Below are 24345 nucleotides of genomic sequence, written 5' to 3'. Positions count from 1 at the left end.
GAAGAGAGGGATAAGGAAGGGAATCTGTGGAGCGACAGCCAAAATTAAAGACTATATATTTGACCATGTATACAAAGATGATCTAAATGAAATTGGCAAATAGTGTGGATACAAAGCCCCAAGTGTACAACTCTTGTCCCCAGATGAAGCTTCTAGCACCAGGACTGGATTTCATCTCATTGAATTGTTGGCCAAACCCATAGGAACCCACAAACAACTCAGGCTGTTGCCAAGACCATTGTTTGCTGTCAACTACAAACTGACAGCAGGACCCCATTGCTGAAGACAACATTGAAAAAAGAGAAGTAGAGCTAGTGCCTCCCTAGAGCCTTCACCATGCAGCCTAGTGGTCTTGGTACTGGAAGATACTCTTAGTGTTACCAAAAGGACAATATAAACACCAACCCATCCACAACCCCATTGATCTACAATGGTGTCCTGCCTGCAAACTATGCTGGTGTAATGGTAGTATATAGTTTGTGGGAGTAACCAACCAATATCTGATTTAATGTAAGTCCCACTCCACGGGATGAAATCCACACATGACAGTACTTGCATGGCCAAGAACAGGAGACTAGACAACCTAAGGACCTAGGGTAAAACAGATATTACTGTTCTAGAAAAATGTAACAATGAAATGACTCCTAATGGCATTCTCTTATTTTCATAAATCAGTGCCTTGTTCAGCCATTGTCAGGGAAGTGTCCTCTTGCAGCAGATGGTAATAAATACAGAGACTCACAGTCAGACAATATGCAGAGAGTAAGAGACAACACTCTGCTCTAAAAGGGACATCTCCATAAAATTCCTCCCTTCAGGGATAAGTGGACACCAAGGAAGAGGAAGCAGAAAGAATGTAAGAGCCAGAGGGGATTGGGGACACAAGGAAAACAAAGCCTTCTAAATATAACATACAAGCTCACAGAGGCAGCACCCGCAGGGCCTTGATGAGTCTGCACAAGATGTGGTCCGAGAGATGAAATAAGTGGACATATGCCCCGATCCATAACCTAAAAGCTGGCTCCAATTGATAAGCACTTGGAAATGAAGATTTAGCACTTGCCAAGGGAGTCTCACTGGGAAAACAAGCTACTCTAGGATAGGCAGAATTTGTGTGTGTGTATATATATATATATATATATATATATATATATATATAATGGCTCCCAGTTTGTTTTTTAAAATAGCCTTTGTTAACCTGGGGCAGGGCAGATATTAATCCCTAAACTACCTCCCATATTGGGGCAGTTATAGCATCCTAACCCTGCCCCAATCCCATGCCATCTGCTTCTAATAATTTCTATTGAGCTACCACCCATCCACAAGCCCAAATATTTGCTAATGCTCTTCTGCTGGACCAAACCCTCCATCCAGGCTGGACATGTGCAGATCACTTGCAGAAGCCAGTTCCCCTTTATGATTCTACCCTGTGGAGACTCCCCCAAACATTGTAACAGACCTAGCTTTCCATCTTCTTGTGGACCCTTTCAGTACCAACCACTTCTTTCCCATCCCCATTCCTTTGTGTCAGCCCCCAATACCTAGAAACACCTTCTACCCAGGACACACTAATAGCAAAACCTGGCAAGGATTCAGAAGCACTCTCTAGCAGGCAACCCACAGATTCAGAGAGGGAAACAGAAACCAACATACTTAATTCCCACTCAACAATGACAAGCTCATATATATATACATACATATATCAGTACCTAGAGTCACAATCATTCCAAACTCAGATGTATAGATACCAGTGAAAAAACAAAATTATTAATACCCAACACACTATGCCTCCCCCAGAACCCAGCAACCCTACTACAGTGGGCCATGAGAAATGAAATAAAGGTGAAGCACAAGATAAGAACTTCAACGTAGTTGTTATGAATATGCTCAAAGACCTCAAGAACGATAAGATTATTTGTTAATGAAATTTGTAAAAACATAAACAAGCAGTGCAATGAAATTATGAAAACAGCCCAAGATATGAAAATATAAATAGAAAAACTAAGAAGGAAGCCTCACCAACAGAGTACAAGAGATGGAAGAAAGAATCTCAGACCAGATAGAAGAAATGAGTATCAGAGGGCTGGAGAGATGGCTCAGTGGTTAAGAGCACTCACTACCATCTATAATGAGATCTGGTGCCCTCTTCTGGCCTGCAGGGCTACAAGCAGGCAGAGCAGTGTATACATAATAAATAAATAAATAAATAAATAAATAAATAAATAAATAAATCTTAAAAAAAAAAAAAGAAGTGGGTATCATAGTCAAAGAGAGTGCTAAGTCAATCAAGCAAACACACACACACACACACAGAGAGAGGAGAGAGAGAGAGAGAGAGAGAGAGAGAGAGAGAGAGAGAGAGAGAGAGAGAGAGAACCCAGGAAATTTGAACACCATAAAAAGACCAATACTATAAATACTATAAATAACAGGAATAGAGGAAGGAGAAGAAATCCAGGTCAAAGGCACAGAAAACATTTCCGAAAAACTCATAGAAGAACCTTTCCTCAGCCTAATGAAGGAGATGCCTATCAAAGTACAAGAAGCAAACAGAACATGAAATATACTGGACCAGAAAAGAAATTCCTTGCAACAAGTAATGCTCAAAATACTAAATGTACAGAACAAAGAAAATCTCAAAGAGAACTGAGTAACATGTAAAAGCAGAACCACTATAATAATACATGATTTCTCAAGGGAGACTTTAAAAGCCAGAAGGGCCTGTACAGCTGTTCTACAGACTCTAAGAGATCACTGGTGCCAACCCTGACTACTGTACCCAATGAAAATTTCAATCATGATGAATGGAGAAAGACATTATAAAACCAAGCCAGTATAGTTATATCTACATTGTATATAAATTCAGCTCTACAGAAGGCGCTAGAAGTAAAACTTAAATATGAACTGGTTAATACACAAAGGGAAACGTGGAATAAATAATCCTAGACAAGCAAATCAAAAGAGGGAAAAATCCCATAGCACAATAATAAAATCATAGGAATAGATTAACTCTTCAGCATCAAGGGTTTCAGTTCCCCCAGTATAAAGAGATACTAACAGGTTGGATTTGAAAACAAGATTCATTCTTCTGATGTGTTTAAAAACACACCTAACCATCAAGCATAGATATCACTTCAGAATAAAAGGATGGAAAAGATATTGTAAGCAAATAGACCCATGAATCAAGGTAGTATATACATTTAAATATCCAATAAAATAGATTTTAAACCAAAGCTAATCAGAGGAAATAAGGAAGATACTGTGATTCTTAGCATTTGTGCATCAAACACAAGAGCACTCAAGTTCAAGAAAGAAACACTGGTACAGTCAAATCACATACTGACCCTCACACAGTGATAATGAGAGACTTTGATACCTGACTCTTGCCAATATACAGGTCATCCAGACAAAAACTCAATAGTGTTATAAATCAAACAGACATAGAAGATATCCTCAGAGCATTTCACTCAAATACAAAAGGATATACCTTTTTCTTTGTACCTCATGGAACTTTCTCCAAAGTTGCTCACATACTTGAACACAAAGAAAATCTCAACAAATACAAGAAAGTTGAAATAACACCCTGCTCTCTATCAAAGCACTGTGGATTAAAGCTGGGTAACAACAACTGAAACAATAGAAAGCTTACAAAGTTACAAAACCTGAAGATCTTACTGCTGAATCAATACAGGATCAAGATAGAAAGTTAAAAAAAATTTTTTAAAATATATTTTATTAATTTATTCATATTACATCTCAATTGTATCCAACACCACTTCATGGTAAAAGTCCTGGAGAGATTAGGGATGCAAGGGACATACCTCAGCATAATTAAGGCAGTTTACAGCAAGCCCATGGCTGATATCAAACTAAATGGAGAGAAATTGAAAGAATTTTTACTAAAATCAGAAGCTAAAAACAGTTGTCCACTTTCTCCATACTATTCAAAACTTGAAATTTTAGCTAGACCTGTAAGACAGCTGAATGAGATGAAGGGGATAGAAAAAGAAAAATTCAAAATATTGTTATTTGCAGATAATATGATCACATACATACATGACCCTTAAAATTCCAAGAGGAAATGTTTATCAATAGGTGATAAACACTTTCAGCAAAGTAGCAGGATACAAAATAAACACACAAAAATCAATACTCTTCTTATATGCAGGTGACAAACATTGAAAAACAAACCATGAAAATAATATTTTTCACAATAGCCTCAAAAAATATCTTGTGGTAACTCTAGCGAAGCGAGTGAAAGACTCGTATGATAAAAAAAACTTTCAGACACTGAAGTAAGACATTGAAGAAGATACTAGAAGATGGAAAGATGTTCCATACTCATGGATCAGTAGGATTAATTATCATAATTTTAAAAATGGTCATCCTTTAAAAGCAACCTGCACATCCAATGCAATCCCTGTCAAAATTCTAACACAGTTCTTCACAGAACTTGAAAGGACAATTTTTAGCTTTATTGATGTTCATCCGTGGATGAGTGGATCAGAAAAATGTACATTTACCCAATGGACAATTATTCAGGTGTTTTTTTTTTTTTTTAAATCATGGTCTTTGCAGGCAAGTGGATGGAGCTAGAAAAAAAAATCATCATGAGCGAGGTAACAAAATGGCATGTATTTGCTTATATGTGGATGTTATAATCCACGCAACCACAGAGGTTCATTATAGAGTAAGGGGGCTAGGAAGAGGGCCAGTAAGGATTGGAGAAGGGAGGATCAAATGTGAAGAGGGAAGGAAAGGGGTGGTGATAAGGGAAGGCATGTGAGAAGGAAACACTAAAACCAAGAGCCATTGGAGTGTTTATATGGAAATAATACAATAGAAACATCTTAAAATCTAGAAATATATGGAAACACTCTAAATGGCATCACCAAATAATGGGAGACAAAATCACCAACTTCTAGACACCTCTTACCACCAAATGAAGTCTCCAGTGCTTGGAAAGGGTTACATCTAATCAAGTTATTGGTTGAAGGAGCCCCATGGAAACCCAAAACATCCCAAGCTATTGTCAAGGGTGTTGGTTGCTCTCCACAAACTGATTGTTAAGGCCCAACTGCTGAAGACAACACCTGTATGAATCACTAGACATCTACATAGATCCTTTACTTCTACTGACCCATGTTCATGGTACTAGAGGGTACTCTGCAGTCTACCAGAAGAGAAAGGTAAACGCCAGCCCAGCTACAAAGCCTTCAGTCTACAATGGTGACTGCCTGCAAGGTACACTGATACAACAGTGGCACAAAGCTTATGGTAGCAATCAACCACAATCTGATTGGAATTAAGGCCCACTCCATAAGACGGAACCCATCTCAACACTGCTCAGGTCAAATGGTACGTCAAACCACAAGCCACTTACATAGTAAATAAAAAAGAACCAGAAAAACATCCTTGTGGTGAGATTCCTAGAGTCAGGTGGTTTTCTAATATCATTCCCAAGATGAAGGTAACTGCTGTGGTTTGAATGTGGAAGGTTCCTCAGGCTCACATTTGGTCTTCCATGGTGACATTGTGTTGAGAGGCTGTGGAACGCTTCAGACTGTGGCCTAGCTGGGGACAGACTTTCCCCAGTAATAATCACTCTGGTTCTGGCTTGCGCTTTCTACCTCTGCATTCCCCAAGATATGATTGGTATCTGGCACACATTCCCACTATGCCTGCATTCCTAGCCTTGATGGGCTGAAACTCTGAGTTCAAAGAACTCTTCCTACAAATTGCCTCTGTTAGATATCTTGTTACAGAAACGAGACAAGTAACTAAGACAGTGTGACCAAGGCAAGACCAGGGTAGAAAAGGAGGGTGGTTTTAACCATTATTGTTAAATAGGTTTCACTTATTAATTTTATAAATTATAAAAATACACATCATTAGGTCACACTCAGAACCCTTATGGCCCAGCAGGCAAAGGGCCACTTGTGGCTTGTCCTTTTGATTGTATAGTGTACTCAGGTGACTCTTCTTAACCATGGAGTAGAAATTGTCTGATGCTCTGAATAAAGTTGGCTGTTACCTGAGACTTTAGTCTGCCTCACTTTTAGGCTCCTGTTGTCCCAGGTTCATGCTTCAAGCTAGAGGACACCAGGAGAGCGGGTAAACAGAGGTTCATAGATGGCTGTCTTGTCACAGAAGGGAGAGGAGACTTCTTTTGGAGTGTCTTTGAGAAAGGTACTAATCTTATTCATTGCGACTCTACTCTTGTGATTCCAAAAGTCCCACTCTTCATGCCACTAATTAGGGATTAGTTTTCAACCCTTGGAAATCTTGGAATCTTGGGAAACACAAACATTTACTTCCTAAGAACCTGTAGCGCACACCCGAGGCAGCTTGCAGAACCAATCCTGGCCTCATCACTCTGTGGTGATGGTAGCACAATACAATGGTACACAGGACCCCACTGTAACCCTGTGAAGTGCTCAGCAGGCTCATTTTACTGCTTCCTGGTGCGTGGTCCCAGTTCATCTCATGAGACTTTCCCTCTGCTCTGGACCACTTTCCTCAGCTACACATCTTCTAGGGGTCTCCTGCCTGTCACTGTATCTGGAGACGCCCCATGCTCAGGACAATTGCTTCACTCACAGTGCCTCATTATTGGCAGAAGACCCTACGCTGACCGTGTAAGATGGTTTACGGCCTCCTCTAGTCCTTTGGAAGAATTATAGGTTCCGTGTCCTATATAAAACCTAACTACTAGTATTCAGTTAATCATGAGTATAATGATGGTACTATGCATTGGTTACTCTTTTTTTTTTTTAAGGAGAATAGAATTTTTACATATTTCATTTAGTGTTAGTCTTAGTTAAGAGGTCACTCCTAGCCATGAATAGAGGTATATGCCATTAAAGTCAGCACCTGGAACTCAGAGGCGTGTGTATCTCTGTGAGTTCGAAGCTATCCCAGGCTTTCTAGAGAGCCCCTGCATCAAACAACAACAAAAACAAACTAACCAAAATAAATAAATAAATAAATAGAGAAATCACTGCTCTTCTGTCTAACGTTTTGGAGGGGACTTAGACAGGATGAAATATGGTCTTTGTCTACCAAGTCTCTTGTGTGATTTGGTGCCTGGAGCTCATTCAGACTCTATCTGCTGGCTTTGTTAAGCTTGATTCCTAACTAGTTTTGGTTTTCAGATCCAGGTGTAAAAATGTGGAATAACCCTCAGGCAGAAGGACACACAAGTTGGCTGCCAAACAAGGTGACCTTGGCAATAGAGAGATGGAACCTGACAGAGACCTGAAAATAGGCTCAGATTCCACCCTGGGATGTCGAGGAATCCAGAGAGAAACACACTAAGACTCTCAAGAGGGCAATGACAGACTTAAAAAGTTACTGAGGGTCTGAGGTACAAAGGCCTGGCTCAAGCTTCTTTTAAAACAACTCTTATTTCTTGGCCATCCCATGAGCATATCGGCCACCACACAGGAGAGTTTGATGCCACTCAGCATTGCCAATGACAACTAGGGGGTCACGTGAGCTGCAGCTGAAATCAACGATTTTCAAATCAAATGTTGCAGTCTCTGCAACTTGATGCGACGTGTGTGGCTCTGAGGCTGGGAGGACGACAGCGGTATGGTTTCCATTTTCTTAGAGTTGGTCATATGAAAGGAGAAAGCTATGTTGTGTTGCAGCTACATGTATAGCCTGCATCCAGGCACGGGAAAGGCAGACGTGAACATCAAATCTGGAGTCACATTTTGGGGAAATCTCACCGGTTGTCAATTGTGCAGAATCTAAGAAGGCACATATGGGGACAGCAATTACATGAGACAGCTCTGTACCCTCCTCCCAGGTTGGTTGTGAACCTAAAACTATTTGGAAGGGTGGGAGGAAAAGAAAGCTTTATTAACAACTTAAAAAATGGAAAAACATATTAAACATTTCAAATTCAGCTGGTAAATGTGATTTGAACTTTGACAAGTTGAAATAGTTAAGACATACATTTTTCCCCCCAGAAGACTATTAGAAGAAATAGTGGCACATGCCATCTGAGCAGGCACAATGCCTCTTTTAACAGATGGCTCATAGAGAAGGCAGCCAAAAGTCCATGTATGAACAACAAATGTGCAGCTGAGGGCAGGAGTCCAGGTGGCCAGTGGTGAAATTGTTTTCCGTCCGACACTCTCTGGCTTTTGGCAAAATCACCGAGCAGTCAGTTGGCTCTTACACGCTAAAGTGAAATTGGCCAAATGGCCCCCATGACTCTAGGAAAGAAGGCCAGGAGACTTGGGTGACACAGTGTTCCCAAAGTGCCATTAGGAATCCTTGCTTTTTTCTCCTATCCTTATAAGGCAGGCTCTGAGCCTCTTCTTTTAGCACCATATTTTATCTCACTAAAGCACAATTGTTGTGTGTACACAGACTACTCGGCATCTTCAGTGGTGAGAAGTGTTTCCCCCATACAGATCCAGTACCAAGTCACTTTGCCCAAGACAAAGAGATGGTTATTCATAAGAGGGGAGTCTGTCTTTGCTGCCCGCCTTCATGTGCTTGAAGAAACCCTCTACTAAAACATATGGACTTATAACAGTTTATAACCTGTTTGTCTCATGTGCAGGTGAAACGTCTTATGTCGAATGTAACCTCCAGTAAAAGCATTGCGGTGTATGTGAGTTGAACACTTGTTGACTGTGTTCTCTGTGGCTGGTACTGGAATTTGAGGTCAGCAAGAGATGTAGCTCAGGACTTAGCCAGCAGGAATCCAATCCCAGAACGAAAGGAAGGTAGGTTTAACAGAAGCACCATGTTATCTGGGTCTAATGTCAGTGGCCATAGCATGTACGTGTGTGTTCAGGGATGATTTCTTCACACAAGTGACCAATATGTGTATATGAGTCAGAGAGATATTTTGGTTTTTCTGGCTTCATCCATCTTTATTTTTTCAGTCTATGAGGCTTCAAAACTTGGACTAATGGGACAAATCACTGATCTCATGGCAAAATAAGACCCTTGACTTTCAGGCTTCTGTCATGGGAATGTTTCAGTTTCTAGACGAGATACCACTTTCAAAACCATACTTTCACACAATGTATTTTGATCAAAATATGCTTTATACAATTTTCAACAAATTAATAAAAATATTATTAAACATTATCTGTTCACAGAAAATGAAGTTGAAAGAGAAGAATGATCCATTTGGTGGATCAGTATAAGCCAATATTTATATTCAATATTCAGTTAAATTCAATATAAGCCAAATATGACATCTCAAGCTATCCTATCCAGTTCCAGCCCTTCTCATTTCTAATAAGAATTAACACTGCTACTTTCAATCTAATCTTTTTTTCATAAAACTACACCCCTTTTCATATTATTGTAGGACGCTACTCATATGGTAGTGCAATGAAATCAAGCCATTTAAAATATTGTGTATTTTTCTATAAGTTTTAAATACACGGGAGGCTTTCTATCAAGTTAGGCTGGGTTCCTGACTTGAGAACTTTTCATCTGCTGGATCCAATTAATAAATCAAGCATTTGCTCTCTTGCTTTCACAGTTATAGTTGCAAGACTGTGAAACATCTCTATATATTCTTTCCCGACTTAATCTGGATTAGAAACTAGCATGCCAACAGTTCATGCCGTTTAAAAATTAACGTGCAACTCTGCAACTCAGGATATGTTTCCTGCAAAAATCTGAAAGGAAATGAAGTGCTATTCATTTTTATAACAGTTTTATTTGCTCACTTGTAGTATCAGATCATATAATGTTCTCTTAAGACAATGGAGTTTTAAGGCAGGGTTGGTGATGCACATCTGTAATCCTAGAACTTGGGAAGATGAAACACGATTATAAGGAGCTCATGTCCATTCTGGCGACATAAAGAGTTTGTGGCCAGCCTGGGTTTCGTGAGAGCCTGTCTTAAAACCTAATTTAAAAAAAAAAAAAGTAGCTTAAAACTTCTGTACAAAACTAGAATCTATACTAAAAGTTTAGTTAATTTAAAGTTATAACTATGAAGCTTATGTTATTTTGGAACAAAAGGTGAAGTTTTATAAAGGATGAAAAATATTTTTTAAATACTGAAAAATAAATGAGATTGGCGTGAGAAAAAGGGGTTTGAATTTTGGGGTCGTGCTGCCCTCTAGTGAGCACACTGGAGAATTTGTTTCAGCTGATTATCCTTGAGCTAAAGCAGCTAAATTCAGGCTCAGGTTCTGGATCCTAGCTGCACATTTGAATCACCTGAAAGCCCATAATACCCCCCCCCCCCGCCTCAGCGCTCCAAACGCAGAGATACTGGTTTAACTATACCGTGTCCTGTACCACAAGATCTTATACTGTACACTGGAGATTCAGATAGCATCATGCTAAGGAATGCTGTTGTAGCCAGAAAAATCATAAATTAATAAAAGCAAGGAGTTGGCTCTCAGCTCCAGAGTATTCAGCACGGGTCTCTGTTGCTGCTTCAGTGTTTCAATTATTAGGGGCACAACTCTGTCTCCAGTCTTGGATAACTATTGCTACTATGCACAGCACTGTGCGAAGACATGCACAAAAACATGTAGATACACACACATTTACAGAAGCCAGCTCCTGCTCCACCCTCTGCAGTTCAGCTTCCTGCTAACTTCCAATCAAAACACAGCTTCATTGTTAAAAATCCAAAACCTATGTGCCCACCCTTTTGAGAAAAAAAAAAAAGACTGGAAAATAGGAAGATGGCATTGAACACCCCCCTTCTCTCTTTCTCTCTCTCACTCCCCCCCCCCACATTTTAAAGAATATTCCTGACTAGAATGCAGTTACAAGATTACAGAAAGATCAGAAAGATTGCTTGTTTGTTTGTGTTTTAGTTTTGTGACATCAGATGGCTGGCTGGCATGTGATAGACAATGCTTAATGCGTGAACAAATAACTGAATGAAAATATGAATAAATAGGCTCACATGTGCCACAAGCTAAGACAGAACCAAATATGCATAAAAGTGTAAGAGCTTTCAATAAAGAACACACACCCTCAAGATGAACGAAGGATGAGACCTATCCAATGAAAGGTTGGAACATAAACATGTATGACCCTCAAGTACAGGGTTAATATGGAAAAGAAATGACAATTTGTGGAACTCGTGAGTTGAACCAAGCCCTTGAACCCAAGTGCCAGTGTATAATATCATCTACAAATGTCAATATACAGAGGGCTAAAATATTCTTAAAACATAGTGCAACAATACAACTATCAAAATCTAGAGCTCCCCAGGGCAGTAAACCATGAGAGAAGGGCGAGTGGAAGCAGTAATCTGTATGTAAACCATCTTAAAAGACAGGGAAATCCCTGGTAGTGCAGACAAGAGCTGTGAGATCCAGGGCTCTGAGTTGTCCCATCCCCAAAACTACATCATCTGTGAACTGCTGGGGCTTGTGAAAGGACTGGTCCTGCTGATCCAGACCTGTGGGATCTCCATGACACAGGGCATCAATAGGACAACCGGGAGGAGTCCTGGTGAGGATTCAATATTGATGCTATCACAGAAGCCAGAGACCTCAAGCCAAACAAATATCTTATTACAATGTATATTTGCAAGGGAAAAATGTGTGGACAGAAGGGTATACTGTGTGGGACACACTGCCATACACTTCAGCTTCAACGATGAGATGTTTTCTGTGCTTTGTTTTCGTGTGTGTGTGTGTGTGTGTGTGTGTGTGTGTGTGTGTGTGTTTATTTCAGGCTGGAGGTTGCAAGGGCAGAGGACAGATACAGGAGAAGGGGAAGATGAATTGGTGGGGGGCACGGTGTGCACAAAGAATCAATAAGAAGAAAAAAAGAGAGACAGAGACATGGCAATCCAACACAATTGGTCCTTTTCTGGAAATTAATTCAAACATGACCTTTACAAGCAACGGGAATGTGAAAAGTTATTGAATATTCAGTAGTAACAATTTATGTTTATTTATAGGTGTAATACATTGTTCCCCTTTTTATAATTAAAAAAAGAAACCCTTATGGACAAGGTCCTGCTTTGCAGCCCAGGCTAGCCCTCCAATGTGTGATCTTTCTGCCCCAGCCTCCTGAGTGCCAGAATCATTGATGTGTGTCACTATGCCTGGATTAATTTTGTTTCAGTGTATCAATACAGTCTTCTTGTTCTATATAAAATTCTAGAATACTCCCTGGGGTCGATGATCTATCTCCCCATAGGCTCTTGTCCCAGGAATGGTGCCAGGTGTGGGTTTTATTTTGTGGACTGGGCTTTAAATCTAAGCCTAAATGGTTGGTTACTCCCATCACGTTTGTGCCATGATTGCACTAGCGATCTGTGCCTTGCCAGGCCAGCCACTGTTGTAACTCACACAGTTCACAGCTGGGTAAGATTGGCGATTACCTTTGTCCACCAATATCATGCCTGGAAACTCTCAGCATCATGAAACTTAACCAATACACATGAGGATTGCAGATAAGAACCTATTTGATTTCTCTATAGGTCAGTCGCACATATGAACTCACAGCCCAAGCAAAACTGACTCCCACTATGGGGAGTGGAGTTAGACACAAAGTTCTATACCATAGCCAGGGAGCTGTTGGCAATTCTTAGTTCCTGGGAAAGAAAATATTAGGGTTCTCTAAGGATGTAGCCCCTGGTAAGTTTCCACACTCCAGTGGAAGGCCACACATACAGCAATGTTTGAGCAGCATAAATTGATATTGATGAGGAAAAAAAATAAAAATAAAATGAATACTAAGATGAATGGGAAGGAAAGAGGAAAGTGGACCTGGGAAGAGTTGGGGGAGGGAGGGTGAATATGATCAATACAAGCTGTAAAAGGTTTAAAACTAATAAGAATATATGTATGTGCATATGTATGTATGTATGTATGTATGTATGCATGTATGTATGTATGCATACTCCATCATGCATGGGGAGGATACATTGGATACATGTGCTTATCATGAACATTTTATAGATGGAAACAAAGAGGCGCATGTTTCTAGGCATCACCCTTGTCCATGAAACTCTGAAAGGTTCTGTTCTTGTATACAGAAGCTAGAATGTCCAGCATAGTTCTGTTTGTCTGAAGGAAGCATGGGGGACTGTCACTCTCTCCATAGTGTGTGATCAGAGAAGGAGGCAAGAGTGAGACTGCCAGGCACAACTGCATTAGCGCCTGAAAATGCTTACACACTCTTTTCAGGCACATTTCATGCCATCCCTACCGAGAAGGCGGCTCCACCGGGGGCCTTTGCCATTTATTTCTTTCTTGGGGAAGATGAGTCATGGTTCTTTAAAACTTGAAGATCATAAACGGTTGGGTGTATGTATGTTGGCTTTTTGGTCTACATCTCAAGGTGCTTGTGTTGCCTAGCAAGCTCCTCAGTGGACAGAACTGAAAGCTGGTTTGTTTTACAACTCTTGTAGATCCAGCAGAGGGAGCACTGAGCACGGATTTGTCTGTCCAGAAGAGGACCAAATTCATCATCAGTGTTTAGACCTCTGTCTCTTTAAGGGCCTGACTGCTTCTTCACTGTTGTTTTATAGGCCCTGTACCTCTGGTTGATAAGGGAATGTTCACAGGAAGGTTCTATTTCATTCACATCCATGTCCTCTAGTGATACAAAGATTCTTATGATAACGTGGAGTTGGAAGACACAAATTATGTGCTTGGCTTGTTTGTTTGTTTGTTTTGAGACAGGGTTTCTCTGTGTAGCTTTGACTACTCTGGACTTGCTTTGTAGACCAGGCTGGCTGGCCTCGAACTCACAGTGATCCACCTGCCTCTGCCTCCCAAGTGCTGGGATTGATTAAAGGCGTGTGCCACCACTGCCCGGCTCTCCAGTGTTTTTTAAATCCTCTTCCTTTTTAGCTTCCCTCTTTAATTTTCCTCATTGTCTTCTTCTTTATGTTCATTTCCTCATAGCCTGGCCGACAGTGGGATTAACAGCCAGTCTCCACTTTGTGCAGCCCTATCTAGATGAACACAGACTTATGCACTGGAAAATGGTCTCTGCTGTTTCCACTCAGTGATCTAGGATACAGTCAGGTCTTACACACCCTTCTACAGGATGCCTGGGATGAGTGGGCTGCTACATCGGCTTCCTAGCGTAGTGTACAAGGACTTGTGGACCGCTGCTCAGGGGCAATTAGCAGGGCCAGGCAAGCTGAGGTGCTACAGGGTTTTTTTTTTTTTTTCTGCATACTGCCTCTGAAAATAAACCAATCCATAAAAGCAAAGGCTTAAAGGGACCTCAGGAACAGCTGATCCACTCTAGCCTAGTTGGTGACAGTCTAAGAACACTATACCCCAGCTGAATCAAATGCTCTTTCTATAAAAAGCAAAGGGGACAGGGTCAGGTACCTCAGGCACAGTGAGTGAGCCTCCTGGGCACCAGCTACGTCACCATCTGACTAGTCTACAGATCACAAGAAGAAAACTTGAGTCAGCATGCCCTATTAGAGTCCGTTTGGAGCGATCCATGTTCATCTTCAGAGTCCTTCTGCAACTCTCCCTTGCACAGGGAAATCTGAATTCTAGATTGCTCTCTCACATTTTAGCATGTGTCACAGCAATCCAGAGATCTCCTTGGGCTGTGGTTATGAAGTCTGGAGAGGCTCAAAGGGACCAGTGACGGGTCCATGTACCAACTCTGTCAACGTCCTATAGGAAATTGTTAAAAATACAAAAGTATGGCTCTAATTTTTTTTTTTTTTTGGCCTTTGTGTGGTCAAAGATCCTGGATGCTGAAATAATAACAATAACAATCAAAATAATTTAAAAATTAAAAGCACCTAGTGCATATTTCATGGGGCAACTATACACAATTAGAGCCAGTGCAAATATTATTGTCCTTCGTTTATATCACTGGCATGTAGTAATCACCTGCCTGAGCAAGTGACAATCAAATCACACAGTAGTACACTTTCTTTTTTTTTAATTTTAATTTATTATAATTTATTCCAATTATATCCGGAAGGTTATGCCCTCACTTGTATCTTCTCGGTCCCACTCTCCCTCCCTCGTCCTCCCTATTCCCCTCCCTTAGACCTCTGACAGAAGATGAAAACTACTCCCAGGGATCCTCTCCTTAACTTATTGGCGTTAACTTCTTAGTTTTAGAATAACGATGCTTATTTCTGTAGCATCATTTACATTGACATTTTCACTGATGGCAGAAGGTGTTTTGTTTTGTGGAATCTGAGTGTCTGTTTGATTCATGAAGTGATTCTGACTGCTAGGATGTGGGATCTTGAGCCGAGCACACTCTCATGTTCAATGCAATGGGATGAATCAGTTTCCCATTGTGTTTTGCTTTTGGTTGACTCTGTTGTTGTCAATGACATAGTAAGTACAATGCTATTTAATCTGAAATTAGTGCAAACTAAGAAATGGGCCTTGTTTTTTCTTTCACCAAGACATAAATCAGCTTGTGGGTATTGTTCAATGCTGGAGCAGTTGTTTAGAATGTACAAGACCTTAGATTTGATCTTAGTATGAGAGAGAGAGAGAGAGAGAGAGAGAGAGAGAGAGAGAGAGAGAGAGAGAGAGAGAGAACAGAGACAGAGACACAGAGACACAGAGAATACACAAATCATGAAATAAGCTGGAAACATCAATACCTCATGATTAGAAAATCTTGAAGAGAAGCTGGGTGGTGGTGGTGCGTACCTTTAATTCCAGCACTTGGGGGACAGAGACTGGCAGATATCTATGAGACTGAGGCCAGCCTGGTCTACAGAGTAAATTCTAGGACAGCCAGAGCTACACAGAGAAACCCTGTCTCAAAAAACAAAAATAAATAGATAAAGAAATAAATACCTTGAATAGACATTAAGCATCTGTGTGATTAGAATATTTTTATATTATATTTTAAATGTTCAAAACATGCTTATTTTCTTTAAGTAATAAAAATTTTATTGAGAATTCCTGAGATGGTGTTTATCTACCCCCCGCCCCCAATTCCGGGAGAGGGATGACACTGTAGCAAATTGCTAAGAAATCACACCGTCCCATCTCCCTGAGCCACTACAGGGAAGAAGGAGACCCTCTGAAAGTTTTGCTCTTCAGTCTTCCCTAACCCAAGAGGGCAGACAGGCACAAAGGAGTCCATCACATGATGATTGGGTCAGGGTCGGGGTGTGCTTCTACCCCACTCCAGTTTATGGACCTCTCCTACACAGGAGGATTGGGGGCCATGGTGTGCGGGGGAGAAAAGACACCGGAAGTGCCTGAAAGATGCTTATTAAAGGTAACACAATTGAATTTCATCAAATTATATAAATCATTGTAAATACACATATGTGTATGATTATATATGCTTGGCCACTCACTGTCTTTCCTATGCAGTAATTAAGACACATTTTGTCCTTATTTTATACTTACGGTTCATTAAGTATGTATGGCAGGCATCCATTTTCTGTATTTTACAGAGGAAGAAACTAAGCAAAAAGTATCCAGTTGAAATTGAATGAAAGTATGGAAAGCGAGCAGATCAGATTGTCAAGGAACACTGAGGGCTTCAATGTTACAACTCACACCATTGGTCCTCATTAAGAAGGGACGACAGGTGGTGCCTGTGTTCTGCCCTTGACTGGAGAACTTGTCAACTACATCAAACCTCAGTCTGAAGCGCATCTTTGTCGTAATGCAGGGACAGATGTGTGACACAAAGGCCTATACTATCAAGGGAATAGTACAGATGACCAGCCTATGAAACAGGCAGACAGAAAGTCACTATTTTCCTTTAAAAAAAATCTAGGGACACTGTAGCAGTAGTGCCAGAGAAGCAGCTGCATGACTTAGTATAGAAGAAAATTACTCAGGATGGCTGGATTAAAAAAAACATATCCTGCATCAATGACTTCACTGAGTCATTTCATAAGTATTCCTATCTGGGGCTACCAATGGATAAGCTTCAAGTGGCGAGCTAGGAAAAGTAAACTTCTGATTTCATAGGCTCCTTAGAACATCTCATGAAATGTGGCGAAGCCTTTAGAATAAAGCAGAGTTAATAGTATACGGAAAAACTGTGATGTGAAAGGAACTCAGGTGCCAGCATACAAGGCAGCTAGATTTTTTTTTATCAGATTGGGAACAATGTTTCTGTCATCAGATTGGGAACAATGTTTCTGTCATCAGATTGGGAACAATGTTTCTGTCATGTTATGACCTTGGTTTATAGAGGACAAGGACGTGTGGACTGTGAATCGAGACAATGAACGCTGTGTGGGGAAGGACTGGGTAAGACTAGTGAGACCTGAGCGAGAGTATTGGGTCTCATGCTTTTTCCTGGGAGAAACATCTAATTTATGCTGAGAATTCCATGAAAACTGAGACCTTTTTTTCCCCCTTTGGGAGAATTTTAGCTCCCTGACCATGATGAATCTAATGCTGTACTTGAAAATAGCCTATAGACTGATGGAGGAACGTCTCTCACCTTTGCCTCCATTTGCTGCTTTAAGGACTTCCTCTCGAGCAGATAGTAATATAGCCAGCTTGAAATGCTAAGTGATATTAACCCTTGCTACTTTATTATTGGCATATGATTTTTGCCATAAGCAGGTATTGGTGTTTTTTTTCTTCATCTCAGTGAGAACTGATTGGTACTTATGCTTCCCTTAATGCAGTAGTAAAAGATTTAAAAGAAGTGTTCCATGATTGCTACAGTATATTTTCAGATACTAAAATTGGAACAAAGTGGAATAAGGGCCAGGTGGCAGTAGCTACAAACTGTGCTAATGGCTCCATCAACAGATGTTTAATGTACTCAGAGTTAGCCTCCGCATCCTACTGTTGCTAACACACTTCCTCCCATACCTCCTCTCAACACAAAAATTTTGAGAGGAAAGGAAACATTAATAACCTCAAAGTGTTTAATTTTAGGGGATATTTAAATCTTAACAGTGGTCATAGGTGACCTATGTAACCACTGGATGGCTTATTGCAGGCTTCAATAATTTTGTTGCCATCATTACTAAAAGTTGTTCACCAAGAGAAGGCTTAAAATGTATCGGTGTCTTCCTTTATTTACCTCCGGATTGCATACTGCTTTGGAAACATTTTTCAAAGGACCAAAATATAGTGATGCCCTGTAGAGATGCTTTAGTCTTGGATGCAAACAAGATGCATGGACTGCATCACTGTCTATAAAAAGGATGCTGGTTTGCCAGTAAGAAATCTTACTCTCAGGATAGTTTCAGAATTTACAGTTGGTTGACCAAGAAGTAATAAATGAACTTGTGCATATCAAGGCAGTTTTTGTTTTTTGTTTTGTTTTGTTTTTGTTTTTTAGTAGAGAAGCATAAAGGATAAAAAGGAGAGTGTCCTGGGAGCAGAACTTTCTCTAGTGAACACATGTAGTATTGTGGTATTCTAGCCTTTACGTGGAGAGAAGACAGAGAATAGGAGTCCAGAGTGACAAGCTCAAGCTGCAGGACAGAAAAATTTCTGTGAGAGAGAAAGGTACCATGGGAAGGTAGTGTTTGCCACCTTTATATATTCAATTTCTGTATTCTCCAGCATTTTGGGTTTAAAGATTCTTTCAAATGTTTAAGATTTTTTTAAAATGTAGAGTAAGAGACATATGGAGAGGAAATGCCCAGGCCCATGAAAGTCATGATATAGCTCCACTTGCGTATTGCCACTTGATGAATTCTAATCTATCTTATGACTCAAATTATATTTATCGTGAAGGAAGTGTGATTTGCTTGTTTGGGAAATGGGCACACGAGGGAAAAAACAGCTTTAATCAAAGCTACAAAGCGTAGATTTCTACAAGAGATCTTGTTATATATCAACAACTAAGGAAAGAATAACTTCCCCTCAAAAGTTAGGGTGAAATAAAAGCTGCATACGGTGCTTGACAGACCTTCAGATGTGACGTTCTTTCATGCTGGGGCTTTTCCCATTGTGTAAGGCTCAAAGTCCTTTGGCTGATGTGCTCATTCTTGGAACAGCATGATTTTGATTATCCAATCTAAGCCGTAAAAGAGATGTTCTCTGACTTTAAAGGGTTTGATTCTACTTGAGAGATGTCCACACCCTTTTCTTTTTATATTTAAAGACAAAGGACAGGTTAAGGGAGAAATAAAACTGAGGAGCCCAAATCCTCAGTCATCAAGAACCAAAATTTCTAAAGATCCTATTTCTATTTCATAACAACAATTATGTTAAACATATTCTCCATTTTCAGCCACTCTGAAAATCACTACGGAGAGCTCTCAAAAAGCTACAAGTAAATCTGACCCAGTTATACTTGACATCCTGTTCCACCCAGTCGTGTTCATTGCTGCTCTATTTACAATAGCTAGAGAATGGAAACGAACTAAACATCCTTTAACTGATGAATGGTTAGTACGATATATATATATTCTATTCAGCTGTAAAAAGTGAAATCGTGAACTTTACAGGTAAATGAATGGAACCAGAAAATGTTACATTGAGTGAGGTACCTCAGCTCCAGAAACACATCTACAAGTTTCTGGTCCCAATTGGTCCAGCAGTTCAGACTGTCCCACACAGGACTCCTATTAAGCCTGGAATTTCACAACTTTTGAAAAATGGATCACAAATGTTGTCCCTGGCTTATATAACCGTTTCCCCCAATTTTGCAGGGGGGCCTTCAAAGGAATTATTCACCGTAAATCAGCCTGAGGAAATTTTAAGAGAATGACATCCTATTTCCTCTAAGGGGGGTTGGATAGGTTTCTGTTTACTCTCTTGGTCCTCAAATGCTTATTTGCACTGGGAGTTAGTTATAAGTATTATTGGTCTTTTACAGAGAGAAAACTAGGTTTGACTCAGGGATGTATCTCTTTTCCTTTATCTTTCTTTTGTAGGTAAGGAGATAGGAGCTAAAAAGAAGGAAAGGGGAATATAGAACTATACAGTGAGGATAGAACAAAAGGCAGATTATTGAATCTACTCCCCATCTCAAGGGCCTAATTGTTACCCACAAATAAGGCTATTTTTTTTTAATTCAATGGTATTGAATTTTGTATATTGATGCAAATCATGCTCATGTCAAGAACTAGTCTAATTTTATCACAAATGCCTATTCTTATAGCCATAGGTGTGTGACTCTCACTCTTCATTAAAATACTTCTCTTCCCAACAGAAGGCAACCAGCACCAGTCAAAATGCAGAGAGCAAGTGATCACGGGGTGGCCACACAACATAGCTCCTGCACTTGAGACTCATGGAGCATCAACAGAAGAGGGGCCAGACAGAGGAACCAAGACCAGGAATGGAACTGAGAAATCACTTATTCTAGAAATGACAGGGGAGCCTCATACTCATGCCTCAACAATATGGCTGCCTCAACAAGACTTGAGAAAGTACAACAGCAATAGACATACTAACATGGAAGGGGAAATCTCATGGGGCCCCACTCATAGACGAAGAACCAGAGGGAATGTAGGGATGCTGAAAATGAGAGAAATAGTCTTCCCCAGGGACGAGCCCCTGATTGGTTAACTGACATCAAGTGGTTGTCCCCGAAGTCAAGAACATACAAGCTTTGACCATGTCCCCTGGAGGGGGAGACCTGGTGGCACTCAGAGGAAGGACAGCAGGTTACCGAGAAGAAACTTGATACCCTATGAGCATATACAGGGGGAGGTAATCCCCCCCAGGAATAGTCATAGGGGAGGGGAATAAGGGGAAAATGGGAGGGAGGGAAGAATGGGAGGACACAAGGGATGGGATAATCATTGAGATGTAACAAGAATAAATTAATAATAAAAAATTTTAAAAAAGAACATACAAGCAACATTATATGAGCTGATCATATACTGTTCTGTATATGTATATATATACACATACATGTGTATATATAATACACATACATATATGTATATACAAATAATTGTACTATATAAAAATTATATATGTATATATAATAATTTTTTAGAGGGAGCAAGAGGAGTACATGGGAAAATGATGTAATAATAGTTTAATTACAATAATAAAGTGAAATCAAATGCTATTCATACGGCTTAAATAGTTTAATTAATAAATGAATTTTAGAATAAAAACCACATCTTAACACAAAGTTACAGATGTAAATTATTCATAGCACTCAGAAATATGAAAAATGTCATTTTTCATCCTTGAAGATGTATAGACCTTTAGTGTACCTCTCTACTGAAGAAGATGGAGAGGTAAAAGATGAAAACTACATAGAAAAGGAAAGATGGTGTCATTAAAATGAAGCTGTTTTTAAGTGGATGAAAATAAAAATACAGAGTAATAAATTATTGTGATAATAATGAAAAAATATAATGGGAAACAAATGATCAAGGTACTAGTACTAAGTGTGTGCATGTGTGTGTGTGTGTGTGTGTGTGTGTGTGTGTGTGTGTGTGTGTGTATTGCAATTCAGGACAAAGATTCAAAAAGAGGTGTAAAAATAAATCCTCTTTTGAAGCCCAGAACTCTGTATTCAGCATGAGTCTTAACATACATGAGAAGGAATATAATTTTTCAGGAGTTCATAGTGATGATGGTTTTTGGTAATAATGATGGTTCTTAGAATAAAGTGTTAAATATTTAAAAGAAAAAGTTATTACTTTTAATGTTTTTTAAAAAGATCTTGTTTTCATCTTTTAATTTATATATGTGTGTGTATATGCAAGTGCATTTGTGCACATGAGCATGGTGCCCCTGGAGTTCTGATGACAGCTTTGGATCCTCTGCAACTGGAAATACAGGTGGTTGTTAGCCCACTTACATGGGTGCTAGGAACCAAACCCGGGCACTCTACAAGACCAGTACTCATTCAACAACTGAGCCACCTCTCCAGCCTCCTGGTGAGCTTTGCTTGTCAATTTGACAAAGCCTAGACTCACCTGAGAAGATGGACTTTCAATTAAAGACTTTCTTGATCAGACTGGCCTGTGCCCGCGTCTCCGAAAGAGTACCCTGAGTGCTAACTGGTGGCACAATCCCTAGGCTGTAGAAGCAACCAAGCTGAGCATGAGTGTCTCCAAGTTCGTGGCTCCTGTGTTTTATTATCTGTTTTTGCTTTCCTTTTCCTGGTTATGCTATCAGTAGAAAATATAGAAAAATATAAAGAGTAAAACAGAAAAGTGCCTTATATCTTCTACCACAATAACCATTATTTATTCTTAGTATTTTTTCAGTGTATGCATTTTTAACTGTATAATATCTTATAAATGATGTGTCTTCCTTTTACCAAATGCTAATTTTCACAAATATTTTTATCACTAAATAAGAATAGTCTTTAAAAAATTGGCTCCAGGCCAAGTGTGGTGGTGCACACCTTTAGTCATAGAACAGATATCTGTGAATTCAAGGCAAGCCTGGTCTATATAGCAAGTTTCAGGCCATCCAAGGGCATATAGTGAGAACCTGTTTTTAAACAAAAAGAATTTGGCTCAAGTTGAGCTAATAATACTTCATTGTTCGATGAAACAATTTCCTTATTGTTATATATTATATCATTTTGATAATCCTGTGGATATGTGCGATTAGAAGCAACAGACTTATGGTTCACATATGTGTACGTACAAATCTTAAAGCTATAAATGTGGGGTGGTAGAAAACAGTAAAAATATAACATAAAACCATTGAAACATAATTATTCTAATTATGTAGAAGTGGGGATCAAACAAAGAGCTTTACACATACTAGCTAAGTGCTGTGCCATGGAATTAAATCCCCAGGCCTCTAATACCATTCATATAGATGAAATTGTATTCACAAAGAGCAAGTCACACAGTAGAAGAACATAAAAATAAAGAGCTCTGTGCAAAGACTTTGTGGTACAGCTTCGACTGTATTCCTTAAGGGTGAACATGTTGTTTCTACTGTCATAACTGCCTCATTCCTAGGAGTGTGTCTAAGAGGAACAGAAATATGCATCTGCCAAGAGATGAGTAAGGGAATCTTAGCAACCTTAACAGTGAGAGCAAAACTGGCAGCAGAATGGGGGGAGAGGGGGGGAAATTGTGATGCTTTCACCAAATGAGATCAATACACAGCAGCCAAGAGTGAACTGTCTAAATTGCACACAACACCGTGGCCAACATGACCGTTGGTTCCCCTACAGAGATAAATGGTAAGCTTTTAGTGCTGAAGGCACCACACATTTTGGATACAGGACACAGAGTATCCATCAACTTGGGACTGAGCTGCAAGCTTCCAGCTTACCAGTCTCCGTAGTGTTGGAAGGTCCTGTGAAGGCTGCTGGGGAAGAAAAGGTGATAATGTAGTGTTACAGCGATGAGAATAAGTTACTACTGAATGATCCACACTAAGGGGGGGATACCTATACCACCCCTTCAGGGCCCAGGGAGCACCATGGAAGAGATCGTGACAAGATTGTAAAAGCCAGAGGATGGGTAGAATGCTATGAAACGCTGCCTTCTAAATAAGACATGGCCGTTGCAGCCATGTGCATCCAGTAGCTGTGGCTATCTGCTATCTGCTTAAGACCCACGGAAGACTGGGTCCTTCAATAATCCATTGTGGAGAGGTGCAGGCACTCACAAGACCCATTCCCTACTGAGGAGCTTTAGGAAGTTAATGGCTGCCATGGAAGGGGGAATTATTTATTATCTTCAGTGGTATAATTATTGCTAAGTTCCCTATGTTCCAGTAAGTAATAACTCAGTGACACACACACACACTATACACACACACACACACACACACACACACACATATATATAAAACAGAAAGAATGTCCATAACTCAAAAACAAAAAGTTGATCTGAGGAAGCCAGCCACTTTAGGGTCAAAGTGGAATAGTTTCATTTAAATATATAAATGTATATAAATAAACAAAAATACTCTTTTCCTCATAAAGTCAGGCAGTGGTTGCTATGAGATGATAGTGACTAGGAGGAGTGGGATGTTTTGGGGTTTTGGGGTGCTAGCAACATTTGCTTCTTTGACCTCAAGGCTGCACTAGGTGTATTAATTTGTAAAAAGTCATTATGCTCTATGCTTATGGCCGATGTCATTGTTGTTATTTACATTATTTTTCAGTATGATATATCAGAATGGCAGCCAATAGAGAAGGCCCATTGCAGGAAAAAAAAAAAAAAAAAAAAAAAGCATGTGCATGAGTGAGTATGGTGGGATGATTTTCAAGAGTTTGTCAAGGCAAAATACTATAATTTTCTCAATAATAATTAGAAAAATGTATCTTTGTGTTAGGACTTTTTAAGAAAACAGATGACACAAAATGTAACAAGGTAGGCATATAATTCCTATCACTAAGTATGTGATGATTACACATTAGTATTTCCCTAAAATTCACATAAATGCATCAGGATTATAATTTGAACATTTTCTCATTTTAACTTAATAGGTTTCAAAAATTGCATTTCTTATTTTCAGTTTGGAAGATCACATTTGTTTCCACTTA

The 24345-nt window shown here is 39.7% G+C and overlaps 1 non-coding gene across 1 annotated transcript; it reads left to right on the top strand.

The window, feature by feature from the left end:
• The first annotated feature begins 21300 nt into the window (after positions 1–21300).
• LOC127205415 (small nucleolar RNA SNORA40) lies at positions 21301–21429 on the top strand. The gene has a single exon (XR_007832630.1). It is a non-coding gene; the product is annotated as a small nucleolar RNA SNORA40 (small nucleolar RNA).
• The last annotated feature ends 2916 nt before the right edge of the window (positions 21430–24345 follow it).

Source organism: Acomys russatus, chromosome 21, assembly GCF_903995435.1.
Source record: "Acomys russatus chromosome 21, mAcoRus1.1, whole genome shotgun sequence".
Taxonomy (NCBI): Eukaryota; Metazoa; Chordata; class Mammalia; order Rodentia; family Muridae; genus Acomys; species Acomys russatus.
Note: the sequence above shows the minus strand (reverse complement) of the source record. Positions and strands in the feature narration are given on the sequence as shown.